The following is a 22440-nucleotide window of genomic DNA, read 5'->3' as shown; positions in this document are numbered from 1 at the left end:
TTATTTCAACAGGCAGGATGCTAAATTTGAACACGAGTCCTCAGCTATGGACTTCAGCAACTCACTGGGTGGCTATGCACAAGTCATTCTTGTTCAGCCTCAGGTACCTGTTTCTAACAAGGGAAGCACAACTGGCTTCCTCAATGAGTAAATACAATCTTATACTGTAAGGGGTTTGCTGCTGGTGACTCCTCCAGAAGCCTTTGGCTGTTCCGCCGTGATGTCAGAGTTATGAGTTGGCCCCTCTGCTCCCAGCAACTGAGGAACTAAAGAGAAACCAGAGCTCAGTGGTAGAGCACATGGTTTGTACATTAAGTGTCCTAAATACAATCCATGGCATCTCCAGTTTTAAAATTGATCGATTAGCCCATCCTGGGAAAGACCTCTGTCAGGGATTTCAGAGAGCTGCTGACAGTCAACACTAAAAAGCTGCATGGAGAAATAGTCTGACCTGGTATATGGCAGGAGGAGGAAAGAGGAGGAACTGGTGAGAAATGACAAAGGGCAGGAGAGGGGTGACAGCACTAGGAAAGTGGCTCCCATCTAAAACAAGGATGGGAAACCTATGGCCATCTGGTTGTTGTTGGGCTACAACTCCCATCAGCTCCAGCTGCCATGGCCATGGTCAGGGTTGGTGGAAACTGTAGACCCACAACACCTGGAGGGTGTAAAATTCTGGAAAGCCACTGGCAGTCAGCATGTAGACAATACATAGTTAGGTGAATCAATGGCAAAAGGCAGCTTCCTATGTTCTCCTAAAACTGCCCCTGCATTGTCATGGGAATCCCATGCTCCTTCATATTTGAAACAAAGAGAAAAACCCAGTTCATATAGAAAACAGAGAAAAGTTCATAAAGAAAACAACAGAAAAGGTTCAAGTCTAGCTTTCTCCCTGAAACAATACTCTTATGTGTATGGATGTTTCTCTTCTTGGGACAACATTTAATCAAACAATGTTTACATGCACACTTGAAGTCTGGTGGTATATTATAGAAATAGTCTTGCCATGTGGTGAGTTGTTTGCTGGACAAGATCTAGGGTCCATATGCACTATATATTTAAAGCAGTACCACACCACTTGAAACAGTAATGGCTTCCCTCCCAAAGTATCCTGGGAATTGTACTTTGTTAAGGATGCTGTGAGTTGTCACTCACCTCACATAGCCACAGTTATTCACCTCACATAGCCACAGTTCCCAGAGTTCCTTGAGAAGAGGGTTTGACTGTGAATTGTAGCTCCATAACTTGGGTTGGAGGTCTCCTAGCAAGTCAGCACCCTTAACTACAATTCTCAGGATTCTTTGGGGGAAGCCATGACTGATTAAAGTGGCACCATATTGCTTCAGATCTATAGTGCAGATGGGTCCTCGGACACATTGTTGAGGTAACTGAAGGTTGCAGAAATTGTTGTTCCCAGCAATGCTAGGAACATGAGCTTGAAACAGCCAGTGCCAGCATCAAATTTTGGAGGGTCCATAGGATGTGCTTTTGCCCACACAGCTTGGTTTCAAGCCATGTGGGCAAAACAGGGTGGTCTGATGTCAGTTGGGAAGCCCTACCTTTCTGTCAAACATGGCCCACAGTGGGTGGAGGAGATAGCAATCTGGCCTGCTGACCATACCCAGTTTCCCACTGACTGTGACATTGGTCTTCAGGTTATGGCCTGATTTTTTAAAATATATATTTGTATAGAGCTAAGGCTGCTGTGACAGTGCATCTTAGATCAGTGGGGGGAGGGTCACAACAACATTCAAATATATTGATTTAAAAAAAAAAAATAGGAAATGGGTCCCCAAGTACATGTCTGAATTAAAGGGTTTGAAAAAGTTGAAGACTACTAGTCTAGTCTAGTCTGGTTTATTACATACCCACAAATCTGGTGGGTCCCACTGGCACATTCCTAAGCTTGTTGTGGACGGTAGGCCCAACACCAGCTTGCTCTTCATCCTTGCATCATACCCACAGCAAGACTGCTAAATCATCAACGTAGCTAATAGGGTATTCTGTACTAAAGCCATTGTCACCAAGACCGCTTGCATTAATAAGGTGAGTCTTAAGAAGGGGGATGAACTCAATAATCTGATAGGGCTTTTTCATCTCGATCCATTATGATTCTATAGTTTGCATACCCAATTCCCATTAATGCTAATGGGAGTTACTGTACTGCGTTCCGTGAGAGACGAATACAGGCCTTTTGACTTCATTACGGAAATTTAAAATTCATTACCACAGGATACTGAGGGATTGCCCTAAATACTCTCTCTTTGTTATATATTTCCTAGTTAATGCGACCATTTGAGTGTACTGTACCCTGCTGAGTAGGAAACATTTTCTAGGCTGTTTAAAACACATTCTCCACAATTGGAAGCAAGTCTTTTGTCTCCATTTATGCCTTTGACACTGGCTGCCTTCAGCTTAATGGGACCAGAGTAGATAAAAGCAAATTAATCCAAAAGGTGACTTTTTCTATCCTATTGTCAAATCTCACAGATACAAATTCAAGTATTCCTCGTCTTCCTGCGATTCAACACAAGCCATGCATTCAAATCTGAGCTGCAACAATGAATCCAATTATTAGAACATCCTATTCAAAATTATGCGTCAATCAGAAAATGACCGCTTGACTATGCTCAGATAAAAAAATACAAAACACTGAAATTACCAGTGGGGGGTGTGGAAGAGGGGGAATAAGAGGAGAGATTCCAAGGTGCAGCAGTGGGGCACACCTTAAACTGGAAAGAACTGGAATTAACCTGCAGAAAATTTGTTCAGAACACTTTTTCTCCAAAGACCTTGTTGCTCTCCAACTAGAAGCTGGAACCTGACTAGCTTTTTAATTGACTTGAAAGGTAGTGTAAGACACATACATCCTAAAAGCTGATGGTGTAAATGAGAGTAGTGAGGTAGCAGTGACCAGTAAGGAGCTAGTAAGACCTGGGTTCAAATCCCTGCTCAGCCATAAAGCTCCCTGGGTGATCCTGGGCCACTCAATTATTCTCAAAGCCCAACCTAGGGGCGGCCAAGTGTCCTCCTTAACAGAGGGCAGTCCTTCATTTGACAAGTTGGCTTGTCAAGGTTCAGTTTAAAGATAAAGAACCATAACAGCAGGGGCCTTGAAGTTGCCCATCATCAGCTAACACCCAGGCAGGATACAGAACAGGGGCACTGGTCACAGTATCCCCTGCTTTGGGGGGGGGGTGCACTGTACTTCTATTGAAATTATAGCAAGTATTTTATTTATTTATTTTTAAAAATTGCTTCTTAATTGGCACACACAATTCTTTTTTCTTTTCTTTTTGCAGGTCAGTGTATTTTTTGGCAATCCGTTTGTGGAGATGAGCAATTAGCCTAACCAACCTCACTGAGTAATTCCGAGGGAAAAGATCTTCCATTTAAGCTACTTGGAATAGGGCAGATTGCAGAATAGATAGGCAAACAGTGAGAACTGCAGGCAGGGTTATGCTGACAGCATCTCACTCCTGTTAGCAGCTGGGCTGCAGTTTCCTGCTCTAGCTGCAATTTCTTGACCAAGTGCAATACCTGAGCTGCTGTGGTCAAGCTATCCGAGTCCAGGAACAGCCACGGTTTCCATGCCAGCTGAAAATTGATAAAAGGTGCTCCTAACCCACTGTGATAGCCTAATGCGAATTCCTCACCTTAGCAAGAGTCAGACCAGGGATTTTCTCACTGTTCATGCTCTTAGGGCACAGGAAGTGACCTTATTCGAAGTCAAACTACTGGTCTATTTAGCCCAGAATAGTATTACTCTGACTTTGAATGGCTCTCTTATCAGCAGCTTTCTTAAACTGGAGATGCCAGGGTCCGAACCTGGGACCCTCAGCATGCAACACATGTGCTCTTCTCCTGAGCTATGGCTGTTGCTTCCTAACTCTTAGTAATGACACACCACCAGCCCTTTATTTACTCACCCAGCCCAGTAGTAAATATAATGGTGATGTTTCATGCTTGAGGAAACAAACCTACCATTTCCCACGTCTCTCAAAGGCAAGAATATCAACTTCGGGATGGACCGGGCAGTCAAAAGTGTATTCATGGCACCCTTCAATAGCCTGCCTATTGGGACCTGGCAGCCTCCACCTAACACTGGCCCTCTGTTGTCCTTCATGTAAATATTGTTGGGACGACAGCCAAGGCAGAGGGAAGGGAGTGCCTCTTCAAGCAAGATGGGAATCTCTAGTGTCAGATACAGCCAGCCTGACTAATGAGACCTCCTGCTTGCCAAATCCTCTGTCTATTCCAGCCATTGAATATGCTCAGAAGCTCCATGGCACCAGCCCAACAGTCTACAGATCCCAATCAAGTATCAATAGCTTAAGTGTAAGTGATGGCAAAGGGGGAAAGTGCCAAGTGTTCCTTTTCTTTTCTTTTAGTTTCAGGAACTTCAGTTGCTGTTATGGCACTAGTGGGAACGTAAGCAAGGACTTAATTAATCCTATCACAGAATGGATCCACCACAGGGCAAAGAAAAGCGGGGGTGGGGAATCAAAAGGAGCTATTTTGGAGTCTTTACAAAGAGAGAGTGCCAGGGTGAGAGAGTTGGCACAGTTTTCAGCTGCGTGAGGGTGGCTCCCATTAATGAGGGGAAGTCCGGGATCCTCTTTCAAGCAATGTTCATGGGAAGAAAGGTGAACAGTGTTAGTTTCTTCTGAAGTGGCACACATCACTTAGGTCATGGGACACAGCCCAGTGCAAAGCCTTTTCTATGTTGTGCAGAAGGTTTCAGATTCAATCCTCAGCATCTCTGGTTAAAAAGGACCTTAGGCCTGCAGGGCAAGAAATACCCTCTGTCTGAGTCCTTGGCAATCTGCTGCCACTCAAAGGAGGCAGCACTGATCTGGATAAAGTTCTGACACTGTGTAAAGAAACTTCATACACAGTGGTGCCATCAGGGCAGGACTTTGGGGGCAGGAGTCTAGGGCCCAGCCCAGCATATTGAGCAGAATGGCCTCCTCAAAACCAGCAGGGGTAACTTACCACATTCTGAAGTGATTTAGATGTAATGCGTTGCTAAAGAGGGAGGCCCCTGAAAGACCATTAAATGCAGAGTCTAAAATTACCTGATTATACCATACTCATACAGGAACATTTTAATGGGGCTCTGAAAACCAGGCATGTAAGAGAGAAGGATGTAAGGACCAGGATGACATATAAGACCTTAGGAAATTGCCATATACCAGGGAGGTTTTCTTAGGTTATCTGCCCATCTACTCTCACTGGCAGTAGGTTCTTGAAGGGAGACTAAGCCTGAAGAAGAGATGATTAAGAGGTGAAATCATGACAGCCATCTTCAAATATTCAATGGGCTGTTGTCAGGGCTGGATTTAGGTTTGATGAGGCCCTAAGCTACTGAAGGTACTGAAGGTAAGGGGGCCCTTTATATGTCCAGATGTCTTTTGTCAACAACAAATTTGTCATTGTTTTTTGTGTTGAATATATGCCATGCAACCAGTCCATGCAGAATGTAGGCACCCTATATATAGAAATGAGAAAACCCAGTGATATTTTAGGGAGCAGGCTAGTAGACAGGCCCCATTACTTAGATCATAGGAGCCTACACAACACAAAACACTGTTGCTGTATGTAGGTTTTATTTTATTTGTTTTTTATCTTATATTTTGGAAATGTACAACTAGGGGGTTTTTTTCTTTAATTTTTTTGGGGTGGCCAATAGAGTGGGGCCCTAAGCTATAGCTTGTTTAGCTTATATGTAAATCCGGCACTGGCCGTTGTATGAACGATGAATTCTATCACAACCTTCAACCCTTGGCCTAATTGCAAAAGGCCTCTGCAAACAATCAGTTCAAAACTCTGGCAAAAGCAGTTTGTCCCTCCTATGCAGGGGCAAAGTGTGTGTGGGGAGGAGTGGGTTGCAGAAAAAGAAAAGGTGGCCATCACTATTTTTGGCTTTGGCTCCACCCACATTTGGATTTGCCTTGCCCACCTCTGGTATATGATGCTACCATGGAATGCAGCCAGTACTCTGCATATATTCTGGACCTTTTCCTTCAGCTTTGTTCAACTGCTGACCATGCAATGGGTGCAGAAGCATTCCAAACCCAGAGAGGAACCAACCTTGGCACAGCCCTAACTGAAAAGAGATTATTTGCATTCATGGGATTGAGTGGTGCAAGATAGTATTGCCTAATAAGATGGCACATCATTTGTCAGCTGCCAATACATGCACAAACCTCTATTGGGTCTTCATTAGCCCTGCCAAGAATAAAATGCTTCCTTCCAACTGGTGCTGGCTGACCCATCCACTACTCAATTGTCATTTGCATTTCCTAAAAATAAGCCCTAGTTTCCACAGGGAACACTTCTGCCACTCAAGTGCAACTATGGTATGGACTTGAAACAATATCCCCAATTCATGGTTGCCCCCTTGAATTGCACAATCAGCCCACGGAAGACTTGTACTGTTGTGCTTACAGTGACTCAAGAAAATTTGCACATTGTTTCAGAGCATCCCCTTCCACCTATACCTGACTGTAGCCAACCTTATTTTAGGGTATCCCTCTGCCCAGGAAGCAAGACATTTAATTAGTCCTCCTTGCAAACCAATGTGCAGTCTGCCAGGTTCTCCCAACCAATGCTGTCCCACAGTGGAAGTCTTCACAACCTCATGATCCTTCAACAAGACGTGATTACTCCAGCCCCAGCTGGACCCCACTCTTGATTCTTCGATGCCATTCTCTTGCCTTCTTCCATGCTTGCTGTTTTCCTTGGATTAGTTAAGGACCTCAAACAGATGCCAGCCTCAGGTTCCCCATGTTCATCTATTCCTAAAACATTTTGGAAGTCTTCTGAGAACGCAGGCTACTATTAGAAATATAATTTTACAGCACAATGTATTTGTTAAACTGGTGAAATCCAGAATGAAGCACAAGAGTGAATCACGGTCTGCAGGCATAGAGAAGGGGCCAGTGACATATGTCCATAAGGAAGATTTGTGCTTAAATTAAATTCCTGGTTGTTTCCTTGTGCATGTGGGTCACTCTCAGTGCCAATCAGTATACTGGTGCCAACAGCAAAACCCAACAGTGCCATCTGAACCAAGTAGTTCAACTTGCTGTCAGTGCCAGTCAAGCAACTTTGTCTATTCATAGCATGGTTTGGATTCCAACTGCACCTGCAAACCAACGGGCTTGGTATAGCTGCCAATCAGTTGGGCAGTGGAGCAGATGGCCTCAGAAGGTGGTGGTCTCTCCTTCATTGGAAATCTTCAAGCAGATGGAGTGACCTTTGAGGTGCCTTCCAATTCTATGGTTTTAAAGAAATGTAGTTGTGCAAACAGAGGAGGGCATCAATTGGACACACACAAAATGGTTTCTGCCTTTATTGTAATAGTTTATAAATGTGTTTCTATGCATATTAATCAGTGCATGACTTTTTTTGGTGGTACATTTCCACTTTTTTGGTGATGCGTGAATGAGCTCCCTATGCCTTAAAAATGCAGCAGCATCTTTGGAACTTTACTCTTCACTGATCTGCTGAATGGGAGAGACCTGGGCTGATGCTGTACAGAGGAAATCCTGCCATTATAACAGAGGTTGTGCCTTTGGGGTGATGAGCAGGCAAAGAGTGTGATGTCATCCTTGAAAATAAAGCTGGGGGCAAGTTGGAATGCTCTCTGTTGCCTGAAGGGAGACTGCAGTGACCAGGAGACAAAGGAGGCTGAGTATTAGGACATAGGGTGGGACAATAAGGCCAGAAGGAAGACCTTTGCAAGGCTTTAACAGGATTAGCACATTATTTAAACTGTTTTGTGCTGAATTTAGCTTTTGCTTGCCTAAAATGTTGAAATATGCTATGATTTGTTACACTAACTTGCATTCTGATAATTTGTGCTAATTGGGTTGCTGTTCTGTTTTGGTGTTAGCTCCTTTGGGCTTCCTTTAGGCAGGAAACACTGGATATAAGCATGATATGAAATGGAAATGGAATTCAAGAGTCACGCTACCTCTGCCTATGGAGGTTCCATTTAACCATCAGGACCAACAGTGATGGGTATGGAATGAGCGTGATGCTTAGGGGTCCTGAAATAGATCCCCAACCTTAGCTATGACTATCAAAAAATATGAAAAAGACAGACATCCAAAATAAATGATTAAATACCAGCTGCAATATATGCACACAGAGAGAAAGAGAGACACCCAGAGTCAGAGAGAAAATGCAGAACCCAGCTTTCCTTAGTGCAAAAATCAGATTGCTTTTAAAGAACAACTTATTACAGAGCATATGAAGTTCTGGTTAATGGTCTGTAACTGGTCAGATAATTCATAGAATCATTGAATTGGAAAGGACCACCAGGAGCATCTAGTCCAGGGGTAGGCAACGTAAGGCCCACGGGCCACAAGTGGCCCACGGGGGTTGTTTAACCGGCCCAGCCACCCCCAAACCAAGCCACCCGCTTGGTGAGCCTCCCTGCGCTGCACTAAAGCAGCACAGCCTGGCACGGGGACTCGCTTCTGCAGAAATCACGTCTGCGCATGCGCAGATGCTGGAAATCGTGGGCGCGCATGCAATGTGGCCCACGAAGGGATCTCTGCTGGAGTGAACTGGTCCAGGCAAGGTAAACCTTGCTGACCCCTGATCCCTGCAATGCAGGAATTTTTCACCCAACGTGGGGTTTGAACCCACAACCCAGAGATTAAGAGTCTCATGTTCTTCTATAGTGGAGCTATCCATCAGGGAACTTTCTTATGTGATCTTGACTCCACACCCCAAAGTGCTTAAACTACTCACTCAGCCTCAGTCTGGACTCTAGAAAAGAGAGCTTCCATAATAGAAGCAACTTTGGAACTTCTAAGATATACTCATTTAAATGGAATGCAGTGTGGGGCAGAGGGCTGTTCTATCTGAGTTTGCAATAAGCCTCCCTGACCTCCCCACAAGGAATCAACAGGGTTTTTAATACTAGGGAGTGATGAAACTCTCACATTCTGGGAACAGCAGGAATTCAGTCCCAGAAAGGAGCCTGGTTGGAGCTGGTGAATATTTAAAGTTTGATTCTAGTTCCTCCATATACGACACCAACCAGAGTCTCCATTTGAACTTTGAGAGTAACTTTCCTCTTCTGAAAGGGCAAATGTAGCCCTGTAGAAATCCTGCCGAACCATCTCCATGGGGAGTCTTCCTGACGCCTCCTCCATGTCTGGTGCACAGATGCAACCCCCGCCTCTTGTCACTATGCAGTCTAGTCATTTAGAAAACACTTAGCCATGCAGCAGGCAATAGAATTAAAAAAACATTAAACTTCAGAAGGGGGCTGGGGAGGGGGTGCTCAAACTTTGACAAGCTGCATCTAATGCTAAGTATAATTAATTAAATTGGATGAGGCACAAGGGGAAGAAGGCAGAAGACGATGGCAAGCTGGAATCAGGATGGTAATGCACTGATATTTTGCGCGTCATCTGGTAAAGGAAATAAGCAGGGCTGTGGTGGTGCAAAAGAGTTGGGGAAGACGTGGCTTTCAAAAGGATGCATACTGGGGAAATGGAGCAAAACGCAGGAGAAAGAAGTAACAGCAATGCAAGAGAAGATGATTAAAAGAAAGCCAGGTAACTAAGAATATTATCTTACAAAAACTGCAGTGAAGGCTGCAGGGGTAAACAGCTCAGTGGCAGAGCATCTGCTTGGCATGCACAAGATCCCAGGTTCTATGCCAGGTATCTTCAGGTGGGGCTGGGAATGTCCCCTGCCTGAAACCCCAGAGAGCAGCTGCTGGCAATAATAAACTAGATGGCCTAATGATCCAACTCAATATACGACAGCTTCCTATGAATAAAATAAGGAGGTCAACAATTCAATGTTGTGAGGTCTGAGAATGCAGATGCACACCCAAAATGAAGAAACAAGAAGCCACATATAGATGGAAGCCACCCTCTCAATCTATTGCTGTTGAAGCCGTTATAGCAGCACCAGTTTCCCAGAGACAGAACTGTATATCCCCCACAATATTCCAAGGGGCAAAGTTTTAACAAGCTTGACGACTCCATCAGCACAGATAATTAAGCAATTAGAACAGTCAGAAGTTGACAAAGCACCAGCTGAATGATGCCCATGAAGCTACAAAAGAGAAGAGGGGTTCTCCCAGTGGAAAAAGCTTTTGTCAATGGTTATCCTGATTGCTTGCCAAGGGCAGGGGGAGCTGCAAGGCACACAGGCATGGCTGGTTTCCATGCTGCCATGAGGGGAAGGGCAAAAGGAAAAGGCTGGAAAAATGAGAGGGACCGATCGTTTTATTTTATGTGGTGTTTACAAGCCCTCATCCATTGCAAAGGGGTGATGTAGGAAAAAGCTAATTCCTAGTGATATTACTAAATGTTTTTGGAATGTGTGCTTCACAAAGAGACTTCCCTTATGAGCTCAGAGAGGAAAAGCACATTTGAGTCACAATATTTAATCTAGGGACGTTTATGAACAATTTCAAGCAAGGATACTGAGACATGCTGCCAATCCCAGCACTCATCATTCACAGAGAAACAGTTCCACACCCTAGTGTATCAGCGCTATGCAAAAGCCTTCATATTAGTAATCTCAGATGGCTCTCACATGCATTTATAACTTACTCCTGAGAAAAAGGAATATTGCTGAGGACGTTGTATTAGGAGTCCTTGCAGCTTGGGTGAATTAGATTGAAGCAATCGTTTACAGTTTCTGGAGTTCAAAGGCTTTATTAATGCAGAAACTATTTATAGAATGAGTGGAAAGGAGAGAGAGAAAATGACTGACATCTTGGCTCAAAATTAGGAAAGAAAAATAAACCAAAATGGCCCAGCTTTTTAGAGGTGGAATTAATTTAGAGACAGAGACTACAAGCAGGGAGTAGCTGGATCACTAGTGCCCTCTTGGAGTTTAAAGTAACACAGGCATTAACTACAAATTCAAGAGAAGAAAATGTGTTTGCTTTTCTCCAACACTGTGCATCCAGGAAACTGTCATGGTCCCCAAGGCACCACAAAATACCCAAAAGATATTTTTAAATATATCTCATAAACTAAAAGTATGTAAAGGGCAGAGCTCAAATGATGGTGGGTTTTTTAGTGTTTTTTGTGGCATGGTTTTACTACTTATATGCAAATACTGAAGCACATGGCTACTCAGAGTAACCAGTATATGCAAACATCTGGCTCATCTAAGGCTTTATAGAACTTTTATTCTCAATGGTGATGGAACTCACAGGTGGAAAATACTTTTTATTTTTACAAATCTTTATTATTTGTAAAGGGGATCTTTGTACGAGTCAATACTTTACTATCCCTTTGGAGCCCTTTGAAATTCTTTTATCCTTCCAAGCAGTGACACTTTATGGCTTACATTTTTTATTCTTTATGTTTGCACTTTGTTTTAACAAAATCTACAAAATATTAACTGGGGGGGGGGGAGAAACGTGTATGTTTTGCAACAGCAAGACACACTGCAATGGTCTAAGATCAGGGGGTCCCCAACATTTCTGGACCCAGGGACACATCTAAGAAACTCTAAGAAAAATTAAGAAACTGTCATAAGCACCACAAAATACCCATTTCACAGAAAAGCAACAGGCAATGCTTAGAACCTAAGATTCTCAGGAGCCACTCCTTCTCCCAAAACAACCAACTACACACACCCCAAAACAAATAAAACACAGACATATAAAGCAGGCAACTCCTTATAAACCTGATACCCCCCCCCCCAGCAACTAAGACAACAAAACCACCTCATTTAAAAAATATTAGGAGGGGCAGGGACCTTGATGGGCACCAAAGATGGTTTCTGAGGTGCCATATTGAGGATCCCATTCTAGATAAAATTTTGGTCCGATCCAACATTACTCTATTACATTCTTATTCTGAATCAACAGATGTGCATCTCTTGAAAAGAAGATGCACTGCACCCATCTGCAGGCCCCAGATATCCCTCACCTGCTGCCACAACAGATATGGAAAGCCAATACTGTAAATGAGCCTCAAGGAAGAAAAGGAGATCTGCTGAACTGAAAACAGTAGAAACTTGCATGCAATTATTTCATACGTTCCAGAAAAGCTGTGGAATGGGCTCCCATGGAAAGCAGGACCATGTAAAAACTAAACTGTGCTCACCTAAACACCAAAGGCTTCTGCAGCAATCTCCTTCCCTGGGCTGGAGACAGTAGCAGTGGGCATTTTCAACAGAACGGGGGCATATTCACACCATACATTTAAAGCACATCCAATGCACATTTAAAGCACATGGCTTCCCCAAAAAGAATCCTGGGAATTGTAGTTTATGAGTGCTGGGAATCGTAGCTCTATGAGGGGGAAACTGCAGTTCCCAGGTTTCTTTGGGGTATGTCAAGGGTTTTAGAAATATGTTGAATGTGCTTTAAATGTATGGTGTACATGCACCCCAAGTGTTTTTTCTCCCCATGATTTGCCAGATACAGAGTTTAGTAGCCTGAGGGGCACAAGAGAAGGAGGGAGCACTTTGGACACATTTTCCAACACTGCAGGAGAAGGAGTCTACTACCCTTGCATTTAAGCACTAGCCTGGCAGCCACAGGCAACAAAGAACTACATGCAGAAGAGTGCTTAGAATCCCATGCAAGTGACTGAGTAGGCTGGCAGGGGAGGGACTATTCTCTCCTCTTCTGCACTCAGCATAGACAACAACTGAGCTGCCAGAGAAGGGCAGTCCCCTCTTCTACCAAGCACAGAAATGCAGAAGGCCCCCCACCCATTCTCTGCCAGCACCTAGCAGGCTAGTTTTAAAAAAGCAAGTTAGCAACTTTTGGGGGGTTATTAGACAATCCTGGTCTTCTGAATAGCCAATGTAAAATGTTTAAGATGCAAGAAGCAGAGGTTGTTTTTTACGACCTTGGATGGTGAAAACTGTTCATGATAATTGCATGTTTCTAACTAACAGAAGGTCCCCAGGTGCTGCGAGTTTTGGAAAAACTTACATGAATGAATACATTCCCTAAGACGAAGAGGGCTCAGGTGGAAGATGGATGGCGATACAACATTTCTCCTGGATCCCAGGGAAGGACTAAGTACAGCTTTCGGCTGCAACGCAGTCCAGTGATATGCTGATGGGGAACCAATATGGACTCTGAAGGTGCAATTTCCATGGGGCTGATGAAGAATAATTCATTTCCTTCAAGGGAGTGAGAATAATTCATTTACTTCAAGGGGAATAAACAACCTTTAGCATCAGAAGCATGAGCTCCAAGATTGCTTTCATTTCCCTTGTACATAAAATGAGTTTGATGCAAGCTCCATTTCCAACATGGCTACACATGCTAATGGCAAGATTAGAAGGGTGGCAAGACTGAGCAGCACAGCAAGCAAAATTCAACTGACACGAGGAGCAGGAGCTTCTGGGTTAAGCATGTGGCTTGGTGTCAGTTTGGGGGAAAGGAGTGTGCTCATTTCAGAGAATGAGGTGAGACAGCAAGACCATTAGCCTGGTCTTTCCACTTGGCTACATCTGAGGGAGATGTGAAACAGCAACAGCTCCTCCATGGGCCTGGCTGGGAACAACTATGCTTGATCTCCTCTCTTCCCCTCCCAGAATGATCTCCTGGTAAGTTAATTTGACATGTTTTCTTCACTCGCTGTCCATTTCTCCACTTGTATCATGTCTATTAGATTGGTAGCTTTTTTAAAAAAAAAAAAAAGTTGAGCCAGCTTGAATGCAGCTCTTTGACCTGGCATCTTCTGAAATGTGTGTTTTCAGGACCCACCCTATCCCTGTGGTGTAAATTGCTTTATTTGTTTTTTCAATACTGAATTTTTTATTGTTGTAACCTGCCCTGGTACGTGTTGAAGAATGGGTGATAAATGCGATCATCATCAGAAAAGTGGTATACAAATGTAGTAAATCTCTCTCCCGCCCCTCACAAACACTTTCCTTCTAAACCAGAAATGTCCCCGATGTGGCTTCATTTAGTGTTGTGACTTGCTGACCCAATGGCAGCTAATGTGAACTGTGAAAGCCATCACTTTCCCGTTAGGAACTTCGGGAGCCGTGGCTGCTAGTTCTGCATTTAAATGACTAATTGGTGGGAGCAGAGAGGTGAACGAGCAACCCTTCCATTCTATTAGTGCTGGGCTGCATCATTCATTTCCTTTATTTTCACAAAGGTCAGAAGCAAGCAAAGCAGAAACAGATAATTAAACAGTTCTCCAGCCATCACCAATGCACATATTTCAATGAACTTAGAGGCAGCTAGCCAGTGGGAACAGGATTCAAACTCGGTCCTTTCCATCAAGGCAGAATTACATCATCCTGAAGCACATGGGTTTGCTGAACGCATGGGCAGAAGGGGTCATTTCAAGGGGAGAAGAGGGGGACAGAAAGGTCTGCTTAAGCCTTTTCAACCTGTTGATGCACATATTTCAATGAGGTTATAGGCAGGATGCCTTCATGGTTGTCATACCACACCACCCCCAACCACACCCTACTAAGCTTGTACAATAAAAATGAGCTTTCTGTATCTTTGTTTGTGGTTTGGTTGAGAAAGAAATGCAGGATGAGGTGTGTGGGGTTTTTTGAGGTCCTGTAAGAAGACAAATGATAGAGACAGCAGAAGGTTTCGTTGCTGTTGATGTGAATAAATTACAGCTCACAGAAAGCAAATCACACACTCAGAGCAAAATGGTGGTTTTGTTTTTGTTTTGCGAAGTAAAGCAGATTTCAAAAGTTTCAATAATTCAGCCCACAAGTAGGGGATGAGGGGGGGTGTTAAGTTATAGGGTAGAGGCAGAAATGAAATGAAGTTTCAAGATATCATGGCCCTTACCAAAGTAATAGCTATTTGCCTTCAAATGAAGCTTGTTTCAAGTGTTTCTCCAGAGAATAGGGGGGAAAGGGAAGGAATAAGCAGAAGCAATGACCTTAACAACAGACACTCGGGTGCAAAATTGCCAAACTGCCTGAAGGGAAAATATTTGGTGCTACAGATAATGGCCTATTAGGCTCAATCTTTAGCCACTTAGAGGGCAATTAACACCAGAAGTTTGCAACAGGCAAGACACAATACAGTGCAAATCACCAATTTTGGGGGATCTGGGTTTGTAGGACTATTACATAGGGAACCTGCTGGAACCCTGCTCCTCAAAAAGTAAAGGGTAAAGGACCCCGGCATCATAACCCTCAATGACTTCACCCCTGATCCTCTACACTGGCATTATGAGGCAAACACGGGTTTTGGAGGCTCAATTTCTGGCCCAGAACATATGTGTCTATCCTGAAAGGAGAAATATTTGAACTCAACAATAGCTTTGAAACCAAGCTGCACATATTCAATTATACATTCAGCTATACAGCCTTCATCAAACTGGTGTCTTCCAGATGTTCTGAATTACAATTCCCATCAGCACTAAGCAAGCAGGGGCTGATGGGCTTTATAGTCCAAAGCATCTGGAAGGCACCAGGCTAGTGAAGGCTGCATTTCAAGTTGTGCATCTGTTGGACTAAGAGCCCCAAAAAGTACACTATTATTTACTAAAAAACATTTTTCATTCCATTGCTCCCACTATCTGAGGGGGCTTTCATAAATTTAAATTAACAATAAAAGCATATCTTTTAAAAAAAACAAACCAAAAAACTATGCGGCTCTACAATGGTACAAGCAAAACAGCAAAAACTGCAGTGGCAGAAAACCATAGGCAAAAGCTATGTTGACCTTTGTTTCTTCTATAACCAGATGTTCACAGCATAAGATGCATAAAGCTAAAAATATGTGGTTTTAAAGGGGGATTAGACAAGTTATGGAGGGGAGGTGTGTTAATGGCTGTTAGCCATCACATGTAGGGCCTGCAACAAGCTGTTGCATTGTGTGTTCCTTCCTAACAACAAAGTTCCTGTTCAGGATTTCAGACAGCCTAGGCAAGGCATTCAATTCTCTTTCCTCCTCCCCTGTTCTGGTTTTCTTTCCCAACCTTCCACACTGCTTGACTATCATGCATGTTCCGTTCTCATTGGGCTTGCAGAAGGAAATGCCCCTTCAGTTTTTAAGAGAGAGAGAGATTTTGTCAAACCTCAGGCTTTCACCCAAAATGATATATTCCTGTTGTTTCTCAGTGGGTTTGTTTTGGCTGCATAGCTATTGGCATTCACTAGCTGAGTTAGCTTTAAGAAGGAACAATGGTTCCAAGTTCAGAGGCAATGTGAAACAGCATATTAGTTGCTAGAGGGCTTCCTAGCAACATCTGTCTGGACACGGTTGGAAAGAGGATGGTGGGTGGAGGTGCTCCCTCTGAGAGAGGCATTGCTGAGTTGGAATATCATATACTTATAGAATTGTAGAGTTGAAAGTGGGAACTTGCAAAGGAAGCAATGATAGCAAGAGCTAGTGTACTGTGATAACTAGAGTGTTATACTTCAACTGCAGAAACCAAGATTCAGTCTTGCTTGGCTACTGAGTGGCTATGGGCCAATCATTGCAACCACTGCTGCAAGGGAAAAAAACGGAATGAAACATGTTTACTGCTGGCCACTGGAGTCCATGCATTGATAACCCTGAGGCTGGATTGCTGCAGTGTACTCTATGCGTGGCTGCCCTTGGGCCTGATCCAGAAGTGCCAGCTGGTGCAGAATGAGGCAGCCAGACTGCTACCACCAACATTCAATATCACTGTTAGAACATCCTTACTGCCTTCCCATGTACTACTGAGCCATGTTCAAGGTCCTTGCATTAATTTACAAAGCCCTGAACAATTTAGACCTACAGTGCCTGATGGGCTACCTGAATTCTTATAGCTCGATCACCTGAACTCCCAGCTAGATCACTGAGATCATTTGCAGGAGTGTCACCGGTAGTCCCGAGTTGGTGAGGCTCATCAGGGAACCACAAAAAACTGAGCCTTTAGTTTAATCGTCTCGATGCTGCAGAATGATCTGCCAATAGAGGTTCAGCAGGCACCTTCTGTTTCAACCTTTAAACATCTGCTGAAAACTTTTCTGTGTTGCTAAGCTGATGCTAAGCTTATGCAGACAATTATGAAAACATCTTTCTGTAATAGCTGGTTGATGATCTCCGATTTCAAATTTTCATGTGTGTGTTTTTTTTAATTGTACTGTATACATGTGTGGTGGTTGAAAATGGCTTTGATGTTTTTATGCAGTAGTGGTATGCACACTCCCAGGGTTGTCTGTCTCCTAGCTGTTGAGCTGGTGGACTGGTGAGATTCACTGTTGTGCAACAGTCACACTAGCAGAAACAAATTGGCATCAGATTGTGCAAGTAAATTACCAGCAACTTGCTTATGCTCTTGCACAATAACACTTCACTTGTAGAAAACACAAATAAGGGACTCTTTTGATCTTATGGAGCAGACAGGATGGTATAGAAGGAAGCAATTCCCAGGATATACTGGTCCTAAGCCATTTAGGGATTTACAAATATATTTGCCAATCAATCCCCACTCCATCTTATGTAGAATCTCATTATTTTATGCAGAGGTGCAGAAGAACACCCCCCATTGTCTTCAATGTTCTTTTAAGCAACTCTTTGATCAGTATCAACATGTGTCCCACCCCCACTGCCTCTTCCTTCACACACATACAGGTATGTCTGGAGATGGTCCAGTGTTTATAATGTTTCTTTAATAAAAGTGTCCTGGATTTAAGGGAAGCAGCAAGACTGATGCAGGTTGCTATGGCAAATACACATTTTCCTATTTAGTAGCATAATCAACAGCCTTGTACAATTTTCTGATTTCAGATTCTTATTCCAAATTGTGCAGCTTGGGTTATCCAAGTCACCCTGTTATTAAGTTATTCAAACCATTTTAATTGGAAATATTATTATTGTTGTTATTTTTAACAGCTCTGCAAATGCAACACTTTTAAGCCATGCTCTATGCCTTTCTCAAAAGTGGAAATGCCAATAAATTACATTCAGGTTAGGTATCTTTTTTCTGCCATTTTAAGCACAGTTCCATTGCAGCATTAATCATCTGTGCCTCTGCTGAAGAGGAACGTGGACATTCAAGATCAGAATTAAAAGCTAGATGTGCCATGCAAAGGTGGTCTAGGGAGTTGGTCCGTTTTTGTAAAAAAATAAAAAATACCATTGCTATTTCAAGCTTAGAGATCTATATACTGTAGTTTTATTTTGGCTCTAATTAGTGTCATGAAGGAAACACCAAAAGGTTAACAAGAGACTGTTAGTTTATAATGCACGCTTCCTAGTGCCAACTCTGGCGGTTCAGTCTGTTTTCAGACTCATTAGCTATGTAGACTGATTACAGTTTCAGATCAGGAACTGCTCGCTTGCTGTGTTAGCAGAAGGTTCCTTTTTATTCATACACCTACCCTACTGCTAAATATGAAATGGATGGCTTTAACTCTTTGTGGGACTCAAAACTGCAAATGAAAGAGGGAAAGAAGTTAAGTTCCTTCCTCAAGAAGTAACAACTTACTGGGCCCAATCTTGGGAACAAGAATCAACACAAGAGGCCTCCCCTCTGTAGTGCTATTAGGTAATTTTATATTATGGACTTAAAGGTCTTAAGGGGGGGGTGTCTTCTTTAGAGTGTTAGTATATATTAATTCAATGACTTCAACATGTGTTTAAGCCTACCCTGCTACATTCACCATCTCCATCACTTCATTCTGCTGAGCAGAGTCTCAGACATCTGTCCCAAGATCATGCCCTGACAAGCTGCATTACCTGGCTGAGTACACATCATGCATTTAAAGCACCCCCCCCAAAAAAAAAAAGAATACTGGGGACTGTAGTTTTTAATGTTGCTAGGAAGTTTAGCTCCCAGGAGTCTCTGGGGGACAAAATGTGCTTTAGGTGTATTTTTAATGTATGGCTAGTGGAAGCCAACAGATTTCTTAAAGCTTCTTTCTTTTTCCAAGACATCTTTCTTTTGGGTAACAGGGTGCATTCACAGAATGGTTTCATAGCATCTCATCTTTCAACTGGACAGCCAGAGATGGAATTTAAAGAGGGCAGGATGAGTTGCTTTTGGTGGCAAAGTTCAGGAGTGTAGATAGAGTGATAAGCTCAGTTTCTGCAGAGTGAAGTCTTTAGCAGGGGTGAAATTGAACTGCCTTAGGATTTCTTGTTACAGTAGTTTCACCTTGCACTTAGAATCATAGAACTGTAGAGTGGAAGGGACCATGTGGGTCATCTAGTCCAGCCCCTGAAATGCAGGAAGCGCCCCATATGGTCCCCCATCCAATTTGAAACCATCCTGGGTCCCGCTTAGCTTTGCAAAGGTGCTAGCAGTTTTATTGCTGAACCATACACCCGTAATAACAACTCTTCTGGTTCCTTTGCAAAATTGAAAAAATGCTTTGAAAAAAAATAAATATTTGAGAACTGGCTCTCAGTCTCACAGGCACTTAAATGTTCAAATTCTGGAGTATTTCAGTCTCATCTAAAAATGGGAGATGCTGCCTGTGTGGCAGGAAATTGCATTTTTCAAGGATTAAATGTTCTTTGGCAAAGAACCTCACCAAACTCCAAGGCTTATTCATTATTCTTGTCCTCTGCTAAGATGTAAACCCCCTTTCTCTTAATAGCACACAGAATAACTGGGTTTTTTTTAATTTCTTTGCAGGCCCCAAATCAATTCTACACATGGGACATAAAGAGATCTTAAAGAACCTGGAGACATGATTCCAAATTACATGTTATACATGCCTACATCAATGTGTAGCTTTAATTTTGAAGGAAGAAGGTGCTTAACCTTTTATGGTATCTGCTTTATCCACTCCCCCTCAAAATCACAAAATACACTCTGTACTTCCTCCCTGCTCCAAAGGGTTCCCAATTTGTGTTTATCCCCATTTAAAAAGGAAAGATGGAGCTTTGATACACAAATCTATGTGAAATGTGTAGCTTGCCCCCTCCAATAATCACTGTTTAGATGATGGTGGTGCTATGTAGTTGTTGGCGAAAACAAGAACATAAAAGAAAACATGAGATTTTAAACAAAACCCGCTTTGTCTTTCTGTTAATTAGCTGCTTTTCACTCAATACCTGCACTTTCAAAGACGGATTCGTATTTTTCCAGTTGCCAAGAGAGGTAGCAGAAAAAAAAGCACAAAGGCTGAGCATCAAGGCAATTTTTTTAATTATTTTCTTTTTTTAATAAAAAAAATCAAAAAGCAGAAAAAACCCATATATTAAAACTGAAAACACCTTCCAGGTCTCAGCCAGAAAGGCCACATGCTCAACCTTCATTTTCCTTTCCAGGTGGCCTTTAAGCAGAGGGGAAATCAGCAGCACACTCCCATCTGGGATGCCATTTCCTGCAGTTGCACAGAGACACAATTATAGCTGCAATCTCTATCTAACTCCTGTGACCTTGGATTCATTAACTCCAGTGAAAGACACATTCCAACATTATATTATTTCATGTGACAAGGTGTGGGGTTGGGTGGTGGGGCGGGGGAGGTAAGCAAATTAGAGAAAGTCTTTCAAATGCCTGTGATATTTAATAAACCTTGATGTGCAAACAAAGGAGATTACAAGCCTGTTTACTAGTGCGCCCTTAAACCAAATGGATTACAGTATGTTTCTACAGTCATAATTTTAATCTCTCTCTCTCTCTCTTTCCTCACCATCATCACCCTCCAATGAGTGCTTAGTTTTTGCTTTAAAAAACAACAACACATGATCTCCACAATGGCACCTGAACTATATGAAGCATTGTTATACCTCTTTGAACAGTCGTGGCTTTCTGCACAGACTACTGGGAACTGCGGTTTGTAAAGGCTGCTGGGTGTAGTTTGGAGACCCCTATTCACCTCAGTGAGCTACCGTTCCCAGACTTCACTGGGAATAAGGATTGACTGTTCAACCACTGTTAAATCCCCAGGCCACTGGACCATATCCCTGGGCTTTGCCTAAGTATCAGATTTTTATTTTTTTTCTAACAGTTTGTAGCCCTGTGGCTTCATAAGTCCCCGTGCCACAAACCTCAGGCTTAGTAACTTAGTTTGCAACTCTATCTACTTCTAGGAGAAAATTTAGACACAGCGAAACATGTAGCAAGCTCATTCAAATTCACATACATACACACACACACACACACACACACACCACATTAAAACACGCATTTCCCAACCAAATTGAGTTTCTAGTCTCCAAGGCAGAACATGAAAAAGGCATCTGAAGAAATAAAATAATCCCTCTCCCCCTCTCCACTGGGCTGAAATGAAGTAGCTAAACTTTGGGAACCGACAGGTTTGCAAGAGGGCAGAGGCATGTGTTGTCTTCTATTTTTTTAAAAGCACTCAGTGTGAGCAAAACCAAAGGAGAAATAACTCCATGAATTGCAAAAGAGCGTATCCAGCCTCAAAGATGCTAATTCGGGCCCTGAGGGATCTAATCAACCTCTTTGTTAAAGTAAAGATAAAACTTTCTGACAGCAAATGCTATTCTGATAAAATGGAATTTTCAATTATGCTATGAGCATCTGGTCCATGCCATCGTTTATGGAGCAAGGCGCCGTGCAGCTTTGCAATGTCAGAAGCTATTCCGCACAGACAGCTTCTCCCACTGCTGAGAGAGGTTGGGAACGAGACCTATACTGACCAGTATGTTTTGTGCAAGGTAAATTCTGTGCCTTTTCATTTGTGAGGCCTTATAAGATTTGTGCTTAAACCAGTTTGTAATGTAAACATAAACACTGTCGCTGTAGCTGAAAAGAAAACAACTGATTCAGGAGTGAAGAACCTGCATTCCTGCAGATGTTCCTGAACTAAAACTCGCATCATGCTTGATCATTGGTCTGTGCTGGCTGAGGCTGATGGGAGCTGTACTGTCAACACATCTCAGGCCACTTCTAGGTTTTAGAACATGCTTGAGCAACAGCCAATCAATAGGCCATCTAACCTACTCATGTCTAGAAAAGCTGCATATATATCATGCTGAACAATGGCCCATATCCAAGTTAAAATCCCTGCTCAATTACAGGGCTTACTGGGTGACCTTGAGCCAGAACCCGCTCTCAACCTAACATACAGTGGTACCTCAGGTTACATACGCTTCAGGTTACAGACTCCGCTAACCCAGAAATAGTGCTTCAGGTTAAGAACTTTGCTTCAGGATGAGAACAGAAATCGTGCTCCAGCGGCGCAGCAGCAGCAGCGGGAGGCCCCATAGGCTAAAGTGGTGCTTCAGGTTAAGAACAGTTTCAGGTTAAGTACAGACCTCCGGAATGAATTAAGTACTTAACCTGAGGTACCACTGTACTTCAAAGGTGTGGAGGGGAACCCTATGTTTATGTCATAACATTTATATACTGCTTGACTGTAGGAAAAAAACTCCAAGCGGTTTACAAATACACCCCCCCAAGCTCCTTGTACAAAGGGTAGGGTGACAATGATAGTGACCATCACTTAAGAAGTCCAAAGTATTTTTTGGCACAAACATGATGCCCTGCTAACCTGTGTCGACCTAGGGCCAGACCACACACACATGGGAGGGGA

General features: G+C 43.0%; 1 protein-coding gene and 2 long non-coding RNA genes across 4 annotated transcripts in view; 2 read left to right on the top strand and 1 right to left on the bottom strand.

The window, feature by feature from the left end:
• PCDH19 (protocadherin 19) overlaps positions 1–22440 on the bottom strand; it is a 138814-nt gene that overhangs the window by 21633 nt on the left and 94741 nt on the right. The window lies entirely within an intron of this gene.
• Positions 290–11947, top strand: LOC309361664. The gene is made up of 3 exons (XR_014164583.1): positions 290–487; positions 3303–4338; positions 11867–11947. It is a non-coding gene; the product is annotated as an uncharacterized lncRNA (long non-coding RNA).
• Positions 13437–20037, top strand: LOC309361383. The gene is made up of 3 exons (XR_014164461.1): positions 13437–13566; positions 17447–17554; positions 17816–20037. It is a non-coding gene; the product is annotated as an uncharacterized lncRNA (long non-coding RNA).

Source organism: Podarcis melisellensis (genome assembly GCF_964234715.1).
Source record: "Podarcis melisellensis genome assembly, chromosome: Z".
Lineage (NCBI taxonomy): Eukaryota > Metazoa > Chordata > Lepidosauria > Squamata > Lacertidae > Podarcis > Podarcis melisellensis.
The sequence above is the reverse complement of the archived record's forward strand: the minus strand, read 5'-3'. Positions and strand labels throughout refer to the sequence as shown.